Genomic DNA, 22,453 nt, shown 5'->3' on the forward strand with positions numbered 1-22,453 from the left:
CGCCCCGCGGCGGCCCCCGAATCTTTAAGGACGAGCAGGGAGATACTCATCTAAGGCACATTACTCGAACGAGTAGTGCTTTAGCGAGTATACTCGCTCATGTTTAGTAGTCACCCTTAGACTGACACACACACATATAAAGCTGGTATCACCAATGGTCCAAGTAATTAGTTGGCTAGCATAGTCTTGCCCTTGGAGGATACCTATACAATATGATAAACATTACAAGAAAAACCCATTGGGATCTACCTCAAACATCCCGATGGTATGTGTAGTGTGCGGTCTTGCTCTTAGTGCATAATCTCCCTCATGGAGGTGAGGTGGGATTACAGACTAGATAACCCCTCCTCCAATGCAATTAGAGAGATACCAATCTACCCTGGTACTCAATGTTAGTTGGGAGTCTAAAGGCCCATTTACACGAGCAGATAAGAGCAGATAATTGCTCAAAGATCGCCCTTTGAGTGACAGCTTTGAGCGATTATTTTGCATAAAAAATAATTGGTATCCAAGTAGCTTCTCAGCTACTTAAATGCCAATTATGTATGTTAATGAAGCCTTCACTGAATGCAGCTAATAGCCCAAGGCTATAAACTGTGCTCACATTCCCCACCCCCACCCCCCTCGTGGAGAACGACTGATAACACTGATCCCTAAAATTAAGCTCACTTGATTTTAACAATCAGCAAAAAGAGCCCAAAATACGGGTGTCCCGCGCCCATTTACACCCACCGATTATCACTAAAATGATCTCCGATGAGCGAAGTTTTAGTGATAATCATCCAGTGTAAATGGGCCTTTAGACTGGGTTCACACGGGACACATTTGCAGCGGAACTTCCGTGCAGATTGTCTGTATGCGGCTCCTAATTCCAGGATTAGCCAGCAAAGTGGATGAGATTTCACAAAAATCTCATCCACACGCTGTGGCCAATCCGTGTGGAAACGGCCATGAGGTGTGGAAATTAAAGACACAGCATGTCCATTTTTTTCCCACAGCGACCTTTCTCCTCTCTATGAGGAGAGATGGCCGCAGTGGAAATACAGGCGGTGAAGCCGCTCCAAACCCCACAGCTGTGGTTTTCCAGTGGCATTCTCGTGGATTTTCGGTGCGGCCAATCTGCAAGAATTCCGCTGGAAATCCGTCCCGTGTGAACCCAGCCTTATAGTAGACATCCTTTGCCTAGATTATAGCAGTTCTAGATATTTATTCTTCAAAATGGATCAATAGATCAATCAACTATTCTAATCCCATAAGCGATATTTCAAAATATATAGATTCTATTCAGGGTTCAACAAGTTTTCTTGTATACTACAATTCTTCAGGAACCAAATTCTGATATGCAATGTAACTTCAGATTTATTAAGGACGGCTACTTGTTATTGTGTTCCTATTATGCAGCCAGCCAGCGCCTGCATAGAGTATGCCCTATAAAATGCTAATATGCTATAATATAATCTTTGATAGTACTGATGAAATGAGTTCTATTTTGTCACGATTTGAGGAGAGGTTACCCGTATTAAGCTGGATTTAATTAATCGCATTAATAGACTGTTTTTCTCTAAAGGCCCATTTACACTGGACGAATGTCAGGCAACCGACTGTTGGGCTGCTATCACTGAAGAGCGAGTATCGCTGGTTCGCTCAGCAGAGGCCGAGGCGGTTGGAGATTTTATGCCTCTTAAAATCCTGAACGATGATCATTCACTCTTTAAGTCATGAAGCCTAGGAAATAAAATTTCCCCAGATCATATTTATATGCAAACCAACGAATGTCTGTTAGGACTCATGTCCATGGGCGGCTCGGATTCCGCATGTGGGCGCTCGCATCAGAATCAGACCCTGCCCGAGACAGTACATACCTGTCTGGGTCTTCTTTTTTCTGTACTGCAGGTGTGTGCAGAAGTACCAGCGCACATGTGCAGTACAGTTTTTTCTTTTTAAACTCCTGCTTTCCTGCGGAATCCGCAGCTTGGCACAGATGGGATGGCTTATTGACTTCAATGGAAGCCGTCTGCACAGAATCCGCACTAAAATGGAGCAAGCTGCGATTTGTTTTCCACGTGCTGAATCCGGGAAACACATCTGCATGTTTTAATTGAGGTACGGATGCCCATGCTTCCCTATGGGCGACTTGAATTGCAGATCTTCCGTGCGGGTGGCCTGCATACATTCCACAATTCAAATCCGCCCGTCGACATTAAAGTGAAGTCCAAACTATTACATTGGACATATTCTTCCAGTTTTTGTTGTGTAATGGTAAGTAAGGCCTCATGAAAATGGAATTTGGGTGTGAGGCATAAATAGGAAATAAATAGACAGAACTGTGTCATGGTCTGACCAAGCGCAAACTATATGGTTGGAGAAAGACAGAAGAGGAAGAGAGTTTTAGTGAGAATCCAATCTAGTCTGGAGTGATGCCTATGGGCTGGGGAATTATAGGAGTAGCCTCTTTTTCTAGAATTACATTCCCCCCAAGTGTCTGCATCTGGAAGGCTCCCAAGTGCCAGCCAGGGGGGTTCAGGAGATGGAGTCTATAGCAGGGCTTAGGGAATAGTTGAAGTCCCCACACCACAGTAATCTAGTGTAGTCCAGAAGAAGATCGTAGATGGAGAGGAAGAATGCAATGGCTGTATTAGTAGGGGTGTAGGTATTTACTATACGTAATTTTTCATTGCACAGTCCTTGCTGTAGAATTAACGACCCAAATCAACAGTAATGGATTTGTTGACAGTAAATTCATATAATACATATAAAGATTGATACTCCCATACTCTTAGTACCAAACATAGAATGATAATAGGGTCGATAGCATGAGCTAAAGTATGCAGGGTGAGACGGTGGCGTAAAATGGGATTCCTGAATATCAGGTTTATGTCCTTCATAACCCATAGAAGCTTTTTTTTAATGGTTAATGGGGAGAATTAAAACCCCAGGCATTATGGCTCAAGATTCTACACATAACAACTGTAAAGAATTATGCTAATCAATCGCGAGACGACCCAGGGAAGTCAGGCCCTCCATGAGAGGTAAAGAAGAACTTCAGGTTCTTTGGGAAATTAATAGTTGGAACCTGTGCCAATACTTCCTATCAGTAGCACTAAGTAAATAAACTCTCTTAATAAAATGTAAAACAGTATAACAGGAATGTGAGAGTAGCCACAAAGAGGGGCTAGCCTGGCTCGCATTTAAAAGCCGCACAGCATGGTGTCCATAGTGACGGAAGTGAACTAAACGTGTATAGAAATCATTATAAGACACTCAGCTAGCTGAACACCAAAATATTCTAGGCCTGAGAATAAGGAAATGTGTGGAGCAGCAAGCCCACAGCCTTTGAAAGACTATCAAGGGCGAGCTGCAGCATTCACTCTCATGAACAGGAACATTCTAAAGGTCCATTTAGACAGGACAAACAACCCCGACACTCGTCCCTGTGTGTTCTCACTCCCATGCTGTTGCATAGGAACAAGTAGAGCTGGCTCACTCACAGAGCGGCCAGTAGGGGTGCGGGGCGGCTGCAGGAGATTTCTCTCCTCACACTCCCCTACCCTCTTCATTGATATAACACAGCGGCTGTTCTGTACTAAAGGCTGTTATTTACACTAAGCGTTGAGTTCATCCTTTATGCTGCATAAACGATGGGCAATGAGCCGATTGCTCATCACTCAGTGTAACCCCTTAGTGACGAAGCCTGTTTGCGCTTTAGTGACGGAGCCAAATTTTGGCGTCGTTCAACATAGCATAACTCCGTAAAGGTTTTGCATATCCAAGTGATTCTGACATTGCTTTTTCGCCACATGTTGTACTTCATTTTAGTTGTAAAAATAGACCGATATAATTTGTGAATATTTATTAAAAGTGCCAATATTGGAAACATTTTGAAAAAAATTGTCATTTTTTCACATTTTCAACTGTAATATCTCAAATATGTCCAAACATACTGTACAAATTTTTGATAGGATATATATTTCCATCTGTTTACTTTATTCTGAATGCACATTTGAAAAACTTTTTTTTTTTTAACCATTTAGATGACGTACAAATTTAACATTACTTTTCAGCATTTTGAGGAACACTTTGCTTTCCTGCACCAAGCCAAGTTTGCAAAGGCTCATGAGTGTCAGCATAATAGATACCCCCCCCCAAATTACCCCATTTTAAAAACTACACCCCTTACTGTATTCACTGAGGGGATCAGGAGTATTTTGACCCCACAGTTTTTTTTCAGGAATTAATTTAATTTAGAGGAGAAAAAATAAAATTTCATATTTTTGCAAATATGTCATTTTAAAAACATATTTTTTTCCTATAGTGCCCATAAAAATGAGGATTTACACCCCAACATGGATACACCTGTTTGTCCCGTGTTCAGAGACATACCCATTGTGGCCCTAATCTTATGTCTGGATGCACAACGGGGCCTAAAACGAAAGGAGTAGTCAGTGTCTTTCAGAACATAAATTTTCCTTGAAGGCGTTTTAGGCCCCATAGCACTTTTGTAGAGCTCTTGAGCGGCCAAAACCAAAGAGAACCCCCACAAATGACCCCATTTTGAAAACTAGACCCCTTAACAAATTTATCTAGGGGTGTACTGCCCATTTTGACCCCACAGTTTTTGAATGAATTCAAACAAAGCAAAAGGAAAAAATTGTGATTTTCGTTTTCTTGGCAATTCTGTCATTTTAAAAACAGCTTTTTTTGTACAGCACACACATGAATGAAGGCTTGCACCCCAAAATGGATACCCCTGTTTGTCTCGTGTTTAGAGACATACCCATTGTGGCCCTAATCTTATGTCTGGATGCTTTCAGAATATAAATTTAGCATGAAGGTGATTTAGGTGCCATTGCCCACTTGTAGAGCCCTTGAGCGGCCAAAACGACAGAGAACCCCAACAAATGATCCCATTTTGAAAACTAGACCCCTTAAAGAATTTATCTAGGGGTGTACTGTATATTTTTACCATACAATTGTTGAATAAATCTAAGCAAAGCAGTATTTTCATTTTCTTGGCAGTTGTATCAATTTAAAAACAGTTTTTTTTGTACAGCATACAGATGAATGAAGACTTTCACCCCAAAATGGATACCCCTGTTTGTCCCGTGTTCAGAATCATACCCCTTGTGGCCCTAACCTACTTAAAGGACACATGGCTAGGCCTATAATGGAGGGAGCACCCGTTGGATTTCAGGGTACAACGGAATAAATTCCAGGCCCCATTGCCCACTTGTAGAGCCATTGAGCGTCCAAAACGATAAAGAACCCCCACAAATGACCCCATTTTGAAAACTAGACCCCTTAACAAATTCATCTAGGGGTGTACTGCATATTTTGACTCCACAGTATTTGAATGAATCTAAGCAAAGCAGAAGGAAAAAAATTACAATTTTCATTTTTTTGTCAATTTTGTCAATTTAAAAACAGCTTTTTTTGTACAGCACACACATGAATGAAGACCTTCACCCCAAAATGGATACCCCTGTTTGTCCTGTGTTCAGAAACATATCCATTGTGGCCCTAATCTACTTACAGGAAACATGGCCAGGCCTGTAATGGAGGGAACGCATGTTGGATTGCAGGACACAACTGAATAAATTCCTGGCCTCATTGCTCACATGTACAGAATAAAAATTAGCACGTTCAAAAAATCCCCCCCCCCCCCCCCCCCCGCACCCTTTTCGGCTTCTTGTAAATTACGTATTACAGGTAGCGGTCTGAATAACGCCGGGCTCACACGGCCGGATGTGGAATCCGCTTGCGGAGGCCCGCAGCGGATCCCAGCTGTGAGCCCTGCGTACGGCCGCATATTGTACTACGCATAACTGCCAGCTCACACAGGCGGTCATGCGCATTACACCTTTATTTTGTTTGTATTTCCCGCACCGTCGGTTAGCGATGACGCGGGTACCCGCAGCCCGTACACAATGTAGTTGCGTATTAGCTGCGAGTATATCCGCGACGATAGAGCACAATGGGTTCTATGTTGCGGATATCCGCAGTAAAATAGAACCTGCTGCGTTCTCTTTTCTGCGAGTGGATTATGCAATTCCGACCCGCTAATGTAAGCGGAATTCTGTAATCCAATGCGATTGATCTGCGTATAACCACGGATCAAATGCATGCAGAATCCGTAATTCCTATCCGGTAATGAGAGACCGGCCTAAGGTAGATCGCTACCTTTTTATCACATGACCGGTGACCACTCAACAAGGTCACTGCTCCAGGCTCTCGGCGATCATTGGTCGCTGGGAGTAAGGAGATTTAAAATTTCCTGGGCTCTGCGACTCCTGCGCATGTCTCCGGTGTTTTGCCGGCGGCCGCATGTGCAGAATCCGGGAAAGTTCACGGAGGAAGATCGCGTCGGGGTTCAAATACAGAGGCCTCCGGTAAAAAGTTTCATCTCTCACCAATCGCATCGGTGAGGGGAGATGAAGCTTCACCTTTTTTTTACTTTTACGTGATCGCCATTATCCATTGGATAACGGCGAACACGTGATCAGGAACCGCTCACTGCGGCTCTCCGTGAAATCTCCAGGCTCTCAGCTAAGTTTTGTAGTCAGGAGCAGGGAGATTTTTAAATTACCCTGGCAAGCCACGGCTTTTGCGCATGCGTCTGCCCTTTTGGCGACGGGCGCATGCGCAGAAGCTGGGATAAGGACTGCGGATAAATCCGCGGGCCTTAGGTATGTCATTTCATCCTCCCTCACGGATATGATCCGTGAGGGGAGATGAAAACGTAAGCTTTTTAAACTTTTTTTACTTTTTAAAACTTTTTTTTTTTTACTTTTTACACTTTTTTTTATTTACATGATCACTGTTATCCATTGGATAACACTTATCACCTCTCCAGTGACATCCCTCTGCTCCTGGCTACGCATGACAGCCATTAGCTGAGGGATTTTGAATTTCCCGGGGCTCCTGCCCCTCTGTGCACGCCCCCGATGATTGACATCGGGCGCGCATGCACAGAGGGGGACTTCGGGTCCCGGAACACCAGGGACATCGGCGGAGGACCTGAGGTGAGTATTTTCACCTCCCCTCATGGATCCGATCCATGAGGGGAGGTGAAACTGACACTTTTTAAACTTTTTTTTAACTTTTTCGCTCGCCACAGTCCCCGGGTACATCTCCTGGTTCCCGGACACCTTCAGGAGCCGGGAGCCAGGAGATTTTGAATTTGCCAGGGCTCCCGGCCTTCTGCGCATGTGCATGACGTCATACGTCTGGCGCGCATGCGCAGAAGAGCGGCGCCAGGTCCCGGAGGACCCATTCACCGCGGCAGGCTTCATGGAAGGCAGGTGAATACTTTCAGCTGCCCTGATGGATCCGATCCATCAGGGCAGCTGAATATCTAACTTTTTTCACTTTTTTTTTACTTTATTGCGATCGGCGCTATCCATTGGATAGAGGAGACTGCCCGCTGCCCGGGATGACAGCTCCATGCTGTCGGCTACCTGCGGGCACCGACAGCATGCAGCTGTCACGTCCAGAGCCTGAGGGGCTTTAATCCTAAGAGGATGCATATTTCTAGGTCCTCTAGGATTAAAGCCCACTTAGGCAGGACGTAAAATCCCGATGGGGCCGTCACTAAGGGGTTAAATAGCAGCCGTTCAGTATTGAACAGCTATGTTAAGTCAATGGAGAGGGGCGGGGGAGCGCAAGGAGATAAATCTCCAGCCTCCCTGCTATGAGCCAGCCATACTAGCTCCTGTGCAGCAGCATAGGGGCGAGTATGTGTGGGGACGAGTGCGGGGCATAGTTTGCCCGACATTCGTCCTGACTAAATGGGCCTTGAATTAGATGTGCAAATAAATTATATCAACTATGTCAAACAAAGTTCCCCTAAGGATCACAAGGATCTTGCATCGACATTAATTGTTTTTGGGAGTTGTGCAGTGCACTCCGACGCCTGTTCTCCCAAAGCCTAAACAAACAGTGTGATCTGCGAGCTTGAAGTAGATGGAGACTCAAAAGCGATACGGTTTCCCATATTTAGGCATACCCAGTTCATTAGCGAAGAAATGAAAAATTCTGCTTCTCCACCGAGCAGTGTCATTTTCTTTAGATATCTCATGCCACTAAGTTGAGTTTAGTTTAGTAACAAGACTCCTCCATTCGTGGTAGAAGCCAATTTTCCCCCATTTAACCCCTTAGTGACCAAGCCTGTTTGCACCTTAAAGGAGATGTCTCGAGGAAGCAGTTAAATTTTTTTTTTGCCCAGTCCCCCCCATTAAGCATACATAACTAAGCCCCCCTGTAAATGACATTTCTAGCTGGTTCGTACTTACCGTTCCAGCGTTTCAGCAACTTATAAAAGTTTCCTCAAGATGGCCGCCGGCTCTTTCCCCGTCGCTCGCTGCAGCCCGACGTGCGCGCTCCCGAGACGCCGCCAGCTGTGTCTCCATGGCAACCGGACGCATCGCAGCCGCCGACCAGACGCCCCGCAGCCGCCGACCAGACGCCCACCGCCAGGCAGCAGGTAACCGGCGCTAGCCCCCGGCTCCCCAGCGCTAGACCCTCAGCCCAGGTAAAGGCCCCGGAGCCCAGCGCTAGGTTCCGGAGCCTAGCGGCAGCCCCCCCCGGCCTAGCGACAGCCCCCCCATCGCAGCGACAGCCCCCCCCGGCCTAGCGACAGCCCCCCCATCGCAGCGGCAGCCCCCCCCCCCGGCCTAGCGACAGCCCCCCCATCGCAGCGGCAGCCCCCCCCGGCCTAGCGACAGCCCCCCCATCGCAGCGACAGCCCCCCCATCGCAGCGGCAGCCCCCCCCCGGCCTAGCGACAGCCCCCCCATCGCAGCGGCAGCCCCCCCCATCGCAGCGACAGCCCCCCCCCCGGCCTAGCGCTAGTTCCCCCATCACAGCGGCAGGCGCAGCCCGGCGCAGCGACAGCCCCCCCGGCGCAGCGGCAGCCCCCCCCCAAACCCATCACTTACCTGAGACGCTTCTCGGGGCGGCTGGGCTGGGCTGGGCTTCTCCGCTGGGCAGCTCCACTTTCTGCACCTTCCTCTAACAGAGGATGGTACAGAATGGCCGCTGCAGCGCGCTCCCGAGCAGTGACAGCTCGTCTGCGCATGCGCAGAAGAGCTGTAGCGGGGAGCACACTGAAGCGGTTCGTGCTGAATGGAGAAGACCGGACTGCTCAAGCGCGTCTAAAAAAGCAAGCTGCCAGCGAATTTAGACGGAACCATGGAGACGAGGACGCTAGCAACGGAGCAGGTAAGTGGAATAACTTCTGTATGGCTCATATTTAATGCACAATGTACATTACAAAGTGCATTAATATGGCCATACGGAAGTGTATAACCCCACTTGGTTTCGCGAGACCACCCCTTTAATGACCAGGCCAAATTTTGGAAATCTAACATGTGTCACTTTAAGGGCTTATTCACATGGGTGTATTTTTCCTCAGTATTTTGTGAGCCAAAAGCAGGAGCGGGTCCAAAATATGGAAGAAATGCAAATCTCTCCATTATACTTTCTCTTTGTATATTCCACTCCTGGTTTTGGCTCACAAAAGACTGAGGAAAAATACGCCGGTGTGTATAAGCCCTAACATTGACTAACTCAGTAAAGGTTTTGCATATTCAAGTAATTCTGAGTTTTTTCACCATATATTGTACTTCATTTAGGTCGTAAAAATAAACCGATAGAATTTGGGGGCAGGCTTGAAGTTTAAGCCCTACCCCAAAAATAATCCATAACTGTAGGGAAAAAAAAATACTTCACCTTAGTAGCGCTGTCACCTCCGGCACGTCTTCTAGCAGCTCCTCAGCACTCTTCTGCTTGTCTTCTAGGCCGAGAATTGAAAAATCCCCGCCTCTGATTGATTGGTCAAAGCGCTCAGCATTGAATGACAGCGCTCAGCATTGAATGACAGCTGAGTATTTTGAGCCCACAGGTTTTTTTTCAGGAGTTATGATTTTTTTAATCCTCTTAATTGCATTATTTTTGCAATCATCATTTTAAAGACAAGTTTTTTTTTGTTTTTTTCTATAGTGCACATGAAAATAAGGATTTGAACCCCAAACTGGATACCTGTTTGTCCTGTGCTCAGAAACACGTCCATTGTATCCCCAATTTACTTACTGGACACATGGCTAGGTATGTAATGGAAGGAACACCAATTGAATTTCAGTGCACAACTAAAAAAAATTCAGGCCCCATTGCTCACTTGTAGAGCCATCAAGGTACCAAACCAATAGGACACCCCCCACAATTGACCCCATTTGGAAATCTGGACCCCTTAGCCCATTTATCTAGGTGTGTACTGAGAATTCAGACCCCAGTGTTTTGCAAAAAAAAATCAATAAATAAAATGATATATATACACATCTATCTATCTATCTATCTATCTATCTATCTATCTATCTATCTATCTATCTATCTATCTATCTATCTATCATGTGTAAAATTAAATAAAATTAAGTTTTTCTCATAAATGTCACTTTTATGACAGTCTCCTTTATTTCAAGCACAAAAAATTCTGGAGACATACTCCAAATTTGATAGCACTAGTTCGAACTTCTGTGAGCCCTCATTGTAGCCCCAATCTACTTATATGACCCAAGGAGACACATGCATTGGATTTCAGGGCACAACTGAATAAATTCCAAGTTCCATTGCATACTTGTGCAGAAAAAAAAATTGACTCCATAAAAATAATTTGTCTCTGCTACGTTTGGTAGCCAGGTGAAGGGAGATTTTAATTTTCCATGGCAATACTCTGCTTTTGCAAATGTGTCTGCCGTTTTGCAGGGGTAAGGTCTGCAGGGGCCGTAGGTATGGATACGATTCGTGAGGGGAGACAAAACGTTGACTTTTATAACTTTTTACAGCCCCCAGTGACTTCTCCCTGCTCTCGGCTACTAATGCTAGCTGGGAGATTTTAAATTTCCTGGGCTCCCTGACCTTCTGTGCATGCACAGAAGGCGGTGTCAGGTCCTAGAAGGACCAGAACGCTGTGGGAAATCACAGAAGATGGAGGTGAATAGTTTCAGCTACCCTCATGGATCCGATTCAGGAGGAGAGCTGAAACTTTAACTTTATTTCACTTTTTATTTACCCTTATGCGTTCGTTGTTATGCATTGGATAACATCGATTGCATGACTGAGGGTCACTCATCGCAGCCCCCGATCACATCTCCAGGCTATCAGCTACCTGCTGCAGCCATTAGCAGGGAGTTGTGACATGCACAGACCCCGGGGCTTTACTCTACAGGGTTGGTGTGTTTTAACAGCCCTATAGAATAAAGCCCATCTACCCAGTAAAAACCTGTATGAGTGGTAAGGAAGGGGTTAAGGAAAAAACTTCTTCCTGACTCCAATACTGCTAATCAGAATAATTCCTGGATCAACAACAGGTGGGATATGTTTAAATTTGTAGTTGTATTACAGCCAACTAGTGGCCTGATGGAAGAGCTGGTCTGGCTCAGAAACGCGTAGGCCAATAAAGGGTTTTGTCTACCCACCACCCCTTTTGTTCTTCCTGACACTTCTTAAGGTCCATCTACACGCAAAGATAAACTTTCAAATGGTTTAAAGATTGACAGTTTTAGCGATCATTTTGCATAGTGTTGATAAAGTGTTAATGGGCATTAGTGTCTATTATCTTCATGTTAAAGGGCCTCTGGGAGCTGTTTGCAGAGCCCAGCACGTGGCCTGGGCTCTCTACACAGCTGCATTGTTATCACACAGGCTGCCGGCAGAATACAATGTAATCTCCCATCTCCTGGTGAGAACACAAAATAAGACAGACCTTATCAGAAATATGAAAAAAAAGATAAAGAGTTTACAAATATCCTAGCACAGGTAGAGCGATACAAGACATTTCTCACGTGTAATATTTACAGAATATTTAATATGCCATTTCATAGCAATTTACAAATCAGAGGGTGCGGGTACAGACAAAATCCGATAATACATTTAGTAGTAAACTAATCAATTCAAATAAGAGACCTGATCACAAGAGCTTACATTCTGAAGAAATAGGACTGAAATAACATAACATAGTATGTAAGGCCGAATGAAGACAATGTCCGTCTAGTTCAGCCTGTTTAACCTCCCTGTTGATCCAGAGGAAGGCAAAAAACTTCAAGATGCAGAAGCCAATTAGCCCTTTTGGGGGGGAAAATTCCTTCCCAACTCCCTAATGGCAGTCAGACTAATCCCTGGATCAACCTCTTAATAGTTCCTACCTGTCTGTATACCTGGATCAACAACCCACTGATCACCTAAAATTTATATCCTGTAATATCCTTCCATTCTAGAAAGACACCAAGTCCCCTCTTAAACTCCTCTGTGGATTTTGCCATCACCACCTCCTCAGGCAGAGAGTTCCACAGTCTCACTGCTTTTACAGTAAAGAATAGAGATGAGCGAACGTACTCGTCCGAGCTTGATATTCGTGCGAATATCAGGGTGTTCGGGATGCTCGTTACTCGTAACGAGCACCACGCGGTGTTCCGGTTACTTTCAGTTTCCTCTCTGAGACGTTAGCGCGCTTTTCTGGCCAATTGAAAGACAGGGAAGGCATTACAACTTCCCCCTGTGACGTTCAAGCCCTATACCACCCCCCTGCTGTGAGTGGCTGGGGCGATCAGATGTCACCCGAGTATAAAAGTCGGCCCCTCCCGCGGCTCGGCTCAGATGTCTTGTGAGTTAGCTGAGGGAAAGTGCTGTTCTATTGGAGTTGCTGTAGGGAGAGTGTTTGTAGTGAGTGTAGGCTTCAAGAACCCCAACGGTCCTTCTTAGGGCCACATCTACGTGTGTGCAGGCTGCTGTTAGCAGTGGAGAAATTTTTTTTTTCTCTCAAAATCGGCAGTGCAGAGCATTGCACCCGGTATTAGGGACAGAAGTGGTGCTTAGGCAGGGAGAGTGTTAGGAGTGAGTGTAGCCTTCAAGAACCTCAACGGTCCTTTCTAGGGCCACATTTAACTGTGTGGAGTACTGTGCAGGCTGCTGTTAGCTGTGTTGCTTTTTTTTTTTTTTCTCAAAATCGGCGGTGCAGAGCATTGCACCCTGCATTGATACTACAGGCACAGAATTGTGTAGGCAGGGCCACAACACAGTTATTAGTCATTGAATAGACGCAGTGGGCCTTTTCTTTTTTAACAAAAGGGAAAAAAGTATATTTGCCCTGCCTCTGTCAGTCCTAAGGGCTCTGGGTACGTGTGTGCTGCGTGGAGAACCTAAAAAAATCAGACGCAACCAGCTACGGTTGAGTGCAGCCTTGCGCCAATTTCTTTCCTGCCTGGGAAATACCTGCTCTGCCACAGTTAATAACTCTGCAACAGTAAAGTTCTGTGACACTTTTGCAGGGCCGCAACACAGTTATATTAGTCATTGAATAGACGCAGTGGGCCTTTTCTTTTTTAACAAAAGGGAAAAAAGCATATTTGCCCTGCCTCTGTCAGTCCTAAGGGCTCTGGGTACATGTGTGCTGCGTGGAGAATGTAAAAAAATCAGACGCAACCAGCTACGGTTGAGTGCAGCCTTGCGCCAATTTCTTTCCTGGCTGGGAAATACCTGCTCTGCCACAGTTAATAACTCTGCAACAGTAAAGTTCTGTGACACTTTTGCAGGGCCGCAACACAGTTATTAAACTTATTATTCATTCACTAGAGGCAGTGGGCCTTTCCCTTTTTAAAAAAAGTTAAAAAATTATATTTGGCCTGCAGGCTTGCGCCAATTTCTTTCCTGCCTGTGAAATCAAATCACTGGTAATACAGCATGCTGAGGGGTAGAAGTAGGCCTAGAGGACGTGGACGCGGCCGAGGACGCGGAGGGCCAAGTGAGGGTGTGGGCACAGGCCGAGCCAGTGCGGTGGCCAGGGGTAGAGGCAGGGCCAGACTGAATAATCCACCAACTGTTTCCCAAAGCGCCCCCTCGCGCCATGCCACCCTGCACAGGTCAAGGTGCTCTACGGTGTGGCAGTTTTTCACAGAGACGCCTGACGACCGACGAACAGTGGTGTGCAACCTTTGTCGCGCCAAGATCAGCTGGGGAGGCATCACCAACAGCATGCGCAGGCATATGATGGCCAAGCACCCCACAAGGTGGGACGATGCCCGTTCACCGCCTCCGGTTTGCACCACTGCCTCTCCCCCTGTGCCCCAACCTGCCACTGAGATCCAACCCCCCTCTGAGGACACAGGCACTACCGTCTCCTGGCCTGCACCCACACCCTCACCTCTGCTGTCCTCGGCCCCATCCAGCAATGTCTCTCAGCGTAGCGTCCAGACGTCGCTAGTGCCACAGTTTGAGCGCAAGCGCAAGTACGACGCCACGCACCCGCACGCTCAAGCGTTAAACGTGCACATTGCAAAATTGATCAGCCTAGAGATGCTGCCGTATAGGCTTGTGGAAACGGAGGCTTTCAAAAGCATGATGGCGGCGGCTGCTCTGCGCTACTCGGTTCCCAGTCGCCACTACTTTTCCCGATGTGCCGTCCCAGGCCTGCACGACCACGTCTCCCGCAACATTGTACGCGCCCTCACCAATGCGGTTACTGCCAAGGTCCACTTAACAACGGACACGTGGACAAGCACAGGCGGGCAGGGCCACTATATCTCCCTGACGGCACATTGGGTGAATTTAGTGGAGGCTGGGACAGAGTCGGAGCCTGGGACCGCTCACGTCCTACCCACCCCCAGAATTGCGGGCCACAGCTCGGTGATGGTATCTGCGGCGGTGTATGCTTCCTCCACTAAAGCACCTTCCTCCTCCTCCTCCTCCAACGCAACCTCTGTCTCGCAATCAAGATGTGTCAGTAGCACGTCGCCAGCAGTCGGTGTCACGCGGCGTGGCAGCACAGCGGTGGGCAAGCGTCAGCAGGCCGTGCTGAAACTACTCAGCTTAGGAGAGAAGAGGCGCACGGCCCACGAACTGCTGCAGGGTCTGACAGAGCAGACCGACCACTGGCTTGCGCCGCTGAGCCTCCAACCGGGCATGGTCGTGTGTGACAACGGCCGTAAGCTGGTGGCGGCTCTGCAGCTCGGCAGCCTCACGCACGTGCCATGCCTGGCCCATGTCTTTAATTTGGTGGTTCAGCGCTTTCTGAAAAGCTACCCCCACTTGTCATACCTGCTCGGAAAGGTGCGCCAGCTCTGCGCACATTTCCGCAAATCCCACACGCACGCTGCCACCCTGCGGACACTGCAACATAGGTTTAATCTGCCAGTGCACCGACTGCTGTGCGACGTGCCCACACAGTGGAACTCTACGCTCCACATGTTGGCCAGACTCTATGAGCAGCGTAGAGCTATAGTGGAATACCAACTCCAACTTGCGCGGCGCAGTGGGAGTCAGCCTCCTCAATTATTTACAGAAGAGTGGCCCTGGTTGGCAGCCATCTGCCAGGTCCTTGGAAAATTTGAGGAGTCTACCCAGGTGGTGAGCGGCGATGCTGCAATCATTAGCGTCACCATTCCTCTGCTATGCATCTTGAGAAGTTCCCTACAAAGCATAAAGGCAGATGCTTTGCGCTCGGAAACAGAGCCGGGGGAAGACAGTATGTTGCTGGATAGTCAGAGCACCCTCCTGTCTATATCTCAGCGCGTTCAGGAGGAGGAGGAGCATGAGGAGGATGAGGAGGAGGGGGAAGAGACAGCTTGGCCCACTGCTGACGGTACCCATGCTGCTTGCCTGTCATCCTTTCAGCGTGTATGGCCTGAGGAGGAGGAAGAGGAGGAGGAGGAGGATCCTGAAAGTGATCTTCCTAGTGAAGACAGCCATGTGTTGTGTACAGGTACCCTGGCACACATGGCTGACTTCATGTTAGGATGCCTTTCTCGTGACCCTCGCGTTACACGCATTCTGGCCACTACGGATTACTGGGTGTACACACTGCTCGACCCACGCTATAAGGAGAGCCTTTGCACTCTCATTCCCGAAGAGGAAAGGGGTTCGAGAATGATGCTATACCACAGGGCGCTGGTGGACAAACTGATGGTAAACTTCCCATCCGACAGCGCTAGTGGCAGAAGGCGCAGTTCCGAGGGCCAGGTAGCAGGGGAGGCGCAGAGATCAGGCAGCATGTACAGCGCAGGCAGGGGAACATTCTCCAAGGCCTTTGCCAGCTTTATGGCTCCCCAGCAAGACTGTGTCACCGCTCCCCAGTCAAGGCTGAGTCGGCGGGAGCACTGTAAAAGGATGGTGAGGGAGTACGTAGCCGATCGCACGACCGTCCTCCGTGACGCCTCTGCCCCCTACAACTACTGGGTGTCGAAGCTGGACACGTGGCCTGAACTCGCGCTGTATGCCCTGGAGGTGCTTGCTTGTCCTGCGGCTAGCGTCTTGTCAGAGAGTGTGTTTAGTGTGGCGGGGGGAATCATCACGGATAAGCGTACCCACCTGTCAACCGACAGTGCCGACAGGCTTACACTCATCAAGATGAACAAAGCCTGGATTTCCCCAGACTTCTCTTCTCCACCAGCGGACAGCAGCGATACCTAAGCAATACGTAGGCTGCACCCGCGGATGGAAGCATCGTTCTCTCTCACCATCCAAAACGGGGACATTTCTGCTTCATCAATCTGTGTATAATATTCCTCCTCCTCCTCCTCCTGCTCCTCCTCCTGAAACCTCATGTAATCACGCCGAACGGGCAATTTTTCTTAGGGCCACAAGGCTCACTCATCTAATTTTTCTAAACAATTTTTATATGTTTCAATGCTCTTAAAAGTGTTGAAGCTTTAACTTGAACCAATTTTTCGTTAAACTGGGCTGCCTCCAGGCCTAGTTACCACTTAAGCCACATTAACCAAAGCGATTAATGGGTTTCACCTGCCATCTTGGTTGGGCATGGCCAATTTTTACTGAGGTACATTAGTACTGTTGGTACACCAATGTTTTGGGGCCCTCACCTACAGTGTAATCATAGCAATTTCTATGTTCTTCGCCTGCACTCATGGTACAGAAGTGTGTGTGGGGTTGGCCTACACTTTAGCTACATAAATGTAACTTGGGCCTTGGCTATACTGCAGCTACTGAAATGGAACTAAGACTGCGCTCCCACTATACTGCTGCTTCGGAATTGTTACTGGGGCCTGTGTAGGCTGCTACTATTACTGAAATGGAACTAAGACTGTGCTCCCCCTATAATGCTGCTAGTGATATGTTAGTGGGGCCTGTCGTAATGCTACGGCTGAAATGTTACTAATTCTGGGCTCTGCCTATACCGCTGCTAATGGTATGTCTCTGGGGTGTGGAAACAGAAGCTTCCCAAAGACATGATGGCGGCGAGGCCATTTCCCACCAACGCTGTTACTGTTAAGGTGCATATAACCACGGACACGTGGAGAGGACACGTAGTGCCTCCAAAACATCCCCCGCCACGGCCCACTTAATCCTGGCCACATTCCGAAAACCAACAAAATAAAACCGCGCTACTAGGTCCGCAGTCACCACCACATTACCACCAACGCGGTTACTGTTAAGGTACATATTACCAGTCTGACTGCGGCATGCAGTGTTGGCCGGAGCCCACCTGCATTAAGCACGACATTACTACCTCAGCTGTGTTGGGCAATGCAATGGGATATTTTTGTGTATCGCCGGTGGGTTCCAGGGAGCCACCCATGCTGTAGGTGCACACGGAGTTTAACCTACATGTGTCCACTTGTAAAGAACCCCAGTCTGACTGGGGCATGCAGTGTGGGCCGAAGCCCACCTGCATTAAGCACGACATTACTACCTCAGCTGTGTTGGGCAATGCAATGGGATATTTCTATGTACCGCCGGTGGCTTCCTGGCACCCACCCATGCTGTGGGTCCACAGGGAATTATAAATGCATCTGTTTCCACTTGTAAAGAACCCCAGTCTGACTGGGGCATGCAGTGTGGGCCGAAGCCCACCTGCATTAAGCATGACATTACTACCTCAGCTGTGTTGGGCAATGCAATGGGATATTTTTGTGTATCGCCGGTGGGTTCCAGGGAGCCACCCATGCTGTCGGTCGACAGGGACTTCACAATAGGGAGTTGTACCTGCCTGTGTCTATGAATTAAAAAGCCCGGTCTGACTGGGGCATGCAGAGACACCTTGACAGAATGAATAGTGTGGGGCACATAGGTTCCCCATTGCTATGCCCACGTGTGCAGCTCCTGATGGCGGTGGCACAGGATTCTATTTCTCATTGCTTCTGTACAGCATTGTGGGCTATCGCCCCACCCCTTTTAAAGAGGGTCGCTGCCTAGCCGTGCCAACCCTCTGCAGTGTGTGCCTGCAGTTCCTCCTCATGGCAGACGCACTTCTAAATAGACATGAGGGTGGTGTGGCATTAGGGCAGCTGAAGGCTGCGCAGGGACACTTTGGTGTGCGCTGTGGGGGGGGAGGGGGGGTGGTTGGGCAGCATGTAAGCCAGGAGAAGTGGCAGTGGAGTGTCATGCAGGCAGTGATTGTGCTTTGTTGGAGGTAGTGTGGTGCTTAGCTAAGGTATGCCATGCTAATGAGGGCTTTTCAGAAGTAAAAGTTTTTGGGAGGGGGGGGCCCCACTCTTGCCGCTATTGTGGCTTAATAGTGGGACCTGTGAAGTTGAGATGCAGCCCAACATGTAGCCCCTCGCCTGCCCTATCCGTTGCTGTGTCCTTCCCATCACTTTCTTGAATTGCCCAGATTTTCACACAAGGAAACCTTAGCGAGCATCGGCGAAATACAAAAATGCTCGGGTCGCCCATTGACTTCAATGGGGTTACTCGAAACGAACCCTCGAGCATCGCGAAAAGTTCGTCCCGAGTAACGAGCACCCGAGCATTTTGGTGCTCGCTCATCTCTAGTAAAGAACCCTTTTTTGTGTTGGTGATGAAACCTGCTTTCTTCTAGGCGTAGCGGATGCCCTCTTGTTACTGTCACAGTCCTGGGTATAAACAGATCGTGGGAGAGATCCTTGTATCGTCCCCTCATGTATTTATAGATAGTTATTTGATCACCCCTTTAGCAGTCATTTTTCCAGGGTAAATAATCCCAATTTTGATGCCTCTCTGGGTATTCCAGTCCCGTCATTCCCTGTATTAGTTTAGTTGCCCTTCTTTGAACCCCCTCCAGCACTGTAACATCTTTCCTGAGCACCGATGTCCAGAACTGTACGCAGTATTCCATGTGAGGCCTGACAAGTGCCTTATATAATGGAAGGATAATGTTCTCGTCCCTCCCCCTATACCTCTTTTAATGCACCCCTAGACTTTATTAGCTTTTGCAGCAGCTGACTGGCATTGGTTACTCCAGTTTAGTCTACAGTCCACTAGTACCCCTAGGTCTTTTTTCATCTCACTTTTCCCCAGCAGTACCCCATCTAGTGTATATTGGTGACATCCGTTTCTCCTGCCCATGTGCATAACCTTACATTTATCAACATTGAACTTCATTTGCCATTTTTCTGCCCAAGCCCCCAGCTTATCTAGGTCCGTTTGTAGCCGCACATTGTCCTCCGTTGCATGGATTAGCTTGTGTAATTTTGTGTCATCTGCAAATATTGATATTTTACTGTGCAGTCCGTCTATCAGGTTGTTAATAGAGATGAGCGAGTATACTCGTTTCGAGTAATTACTCGATTGAGCACTGCGATTTTCGAGTACTTCTGTACTCGGGTGAAAAGATTCGGGGGGCGCCAGGGGGCGGCGTGGCGGAGCGGGGGTAGCAGCGGGGAACAGGGGGGAGCCCTGTCTCTCTCCCTCTCCCCCCCACTCCCCGCTGCAACCCCCCACTCACCCACGGCGCCCCCCGAATCTTTTCACCCGAGTACGGAAGTACTCGAAAATTGCGGCGCGCGGGCGAAAAAGGGGCATGGCCGAGTAGGCTCGCTTATCTCTAGTCGTTAATAAATATATTGAACAGAATGGGGCCTAATACTGAACCCTGTGGCAGCTCGCTAGCGACGGTGGCCCAATCTGAGTATGAATCGTTTATTACCACCCTCTGCTTTCTATCTCTGAGCCAATTCTTTACCCATATACACACGTTTTCACCCAATTCGAGCTGTCTCATTTTATATACCAGCCTATTGTGCGGCACGGTATCAAATGCTTTAGAGAAATCCAGATATACGTGATCAATAGACTCTCCCAGGTCCAGCTTAGAACTTACTTCATCGTAGAAGCTAATCAGATTCGTCTGACATGATTGACCCTTCATGAACCCATGCTGGTAAGGAGTTATTCCGTTGTTCTCCTTGAGGTATTCTACGATGGCATCTCTCAGAAACTCCTCGAATATTTTTCCAGTTACTGAAGTGAGACTTACCGGCCTGTAGTTACCAGGCTCTCTTTTGGACCCCTTTTTGTATACTGGAATTACATTGGCAATGCGTCAATCAAATGGTACCACCCCGGTCTTGATAGTATTCATAAATATTGGAAATAGCGGCCTAGCTATCACATAACTTAGTTCCCTTAGAACTCTAGGGTGTATTCCATCTGGGCCTGGCAATTTATTGATTTTAATCTTCTTTAACCGGTTCCGCACTTCCTCCTGTTAGGTATGAGATATTTTGTGAGGGGTTCATTTTGTTCCCCTGCATCTCATGTGGCATTTCCTTTTCGGTCATGAATACACTTGAAAAGAAACTATTTAATAGGTTTGCCCCTGCCCCCCCCCCCATCGTCTTCTATGATTTCTCCTGCATTATTTGTTAAAGGGCCAGTGCTTTCAGTGCAAATCTTTTTACTGTCAATATAATTAAAGAATAGTTTTGGGTTATTGTTGCTCTCTTTGGTGATTAGTCTTTCTGCCTCCTCCTTAGCAATTTTGATCTTATCTTTGCATATTTAGTTTTTTTCCCTATACGATTTTAGCGCTTCTTCGCTGCCTTCTTGCTTTAGTAGTTTGAACGCTTTCTTTTTTTCGTTTATTGCCCCTCTTACCGTCTTGTCGAGCCACATTGGTTTACTTTTACTTGAAGTTCTTTTTTTTTTAAAGGGAATAAACTGCTCACATGAGGTGATTAGGATCCTTTTAAGCTTTTCCCATTTGTCCTCCGTACTGATATTATTGAGGATGTTGTCCCAATTAATGTTACCGATAGTAGTTCCAAGCTGATCAAATTTTGCTTTACTAAAGTTTAGTTTATTTGTCGCTCCCTGATAAGGCTTCTTATTTAATGACAGCTGCAAGTTAATTATATTGTGGTCACTGTTCCCCACAAGTGCCCCTCAACCTGTACCCCCGTTATTCGGTCCGGTTTGTTAGTTAATACTTAGTCCAGAGTGGCCCTCCCTCTAGTTGGCTCTTGCACAAGTTGGGTAAGGTAGATATCTTTAATTGTTCTCAAGAATTTATCCCCCCTATGAGATTTGCAGGTCTCGATATCCCATATTATATCTGGATAATTAAAGTCCCCTATGATAATTACTTCGTTGTGGTTTGACACCTCTTTTATCTGCCTTAATAGTAAGGTTGCAGTTTCTTCTGTTGCATTTGGTGGCCTATAGAAAACCCCTATCAGAATTTTGTTTTGTTTTTTCTCCTTGTACTTCTACCCATAGAGATTCCACGTGTTTATCTCCTGCCCCTATATCCTCCCGTAGCCTCGGCATTAAGTAGGATTTCACGTACAGGCATACCCCTCCCCCTTTCAGGTTTCCACGATCTCTTCTGAAGAGGTTGTAACCCTGTAAGTTCAACGACCAATTGCACTTATCACCAAGCCATGTTTCCGTTATTCCGACTATATCGTAGTTTTCGCCGGTCATTCTCGCTTCAAGCTCACCCACTTTACCGAACAGACTTCTTGCATTCGTGGTCATACAATTTATATGGTTTTTGTACTTTAAATTCGTTTTGTTGCTAATAGTACTATTGGCTGATCTGACAGTTCTAACTGTACTAACCCCACCCCCTGCTCGACCCCTATTCCCATTACTTAGATCCAGGTCGCTAGCTACACTGCTACTCTTTTTGCCCTTCCCCCAGTCCCTAGTTTAAACACTCCTCCAGCCTTCTAGCCATTTTCTATCCCAGCACAGCTGCCCCCTCCCCATTAAAATGCAGTCTATTCCTACATTAGAGCCTGTAGCCGACAGCAAAGTCAAGCCAGTTCTCCAGCAACCCAAATTCCTCCTTTTTACACCAATTCCGAAGACACTTGTTTACGTTCCTAAGCTCCCACTGCCTTTCTGGTGTGGCTTTAGGTGCAGGCAGTATTTCTGAAAAAACTACCCTGGAGGTCCTCGCCCTAAGCTTGGCCCCTAAGTCCCTGAAATCATTTTTGAGGGCCTTCCACTGACCTCTAATTTATTCATTGGTGCCAACATGCATCATGACCCCTGGCTCCTCACCAGCCCCTCCCAGTAATCTGTCAATCCGATCCGCGATGTGTCGAACTCGAGTGCCAGGAAGACAACCCACCGTTTGACGATCCTGGTCTTTATGGCAGATTGCCCTATCTGTCCCCCTTATAATTGAGTCCCCCATCACTAGGACTTGTCTAGCCTGCCCTACCCTCCCCATCTCACTGGAGCAG

This window comes from Eleutherodactylus coqui, chromosome 4 (genome assembly GCF_035609145.1).
Source record: "Eleutherodactylus coqui strain aEleCoq1 chromosome 4, aEleCoq1.hap1, whole genome shotgun sequence".
In the NCBI taxonomy this organism is placed as follows: domain Eukaryota; kingdom Metazoa; phylum Chordata; class Amphibia; order Anura; family Eleutherodactylidae; genus Eleutherodactylus; species Eleutherodactylus coqui.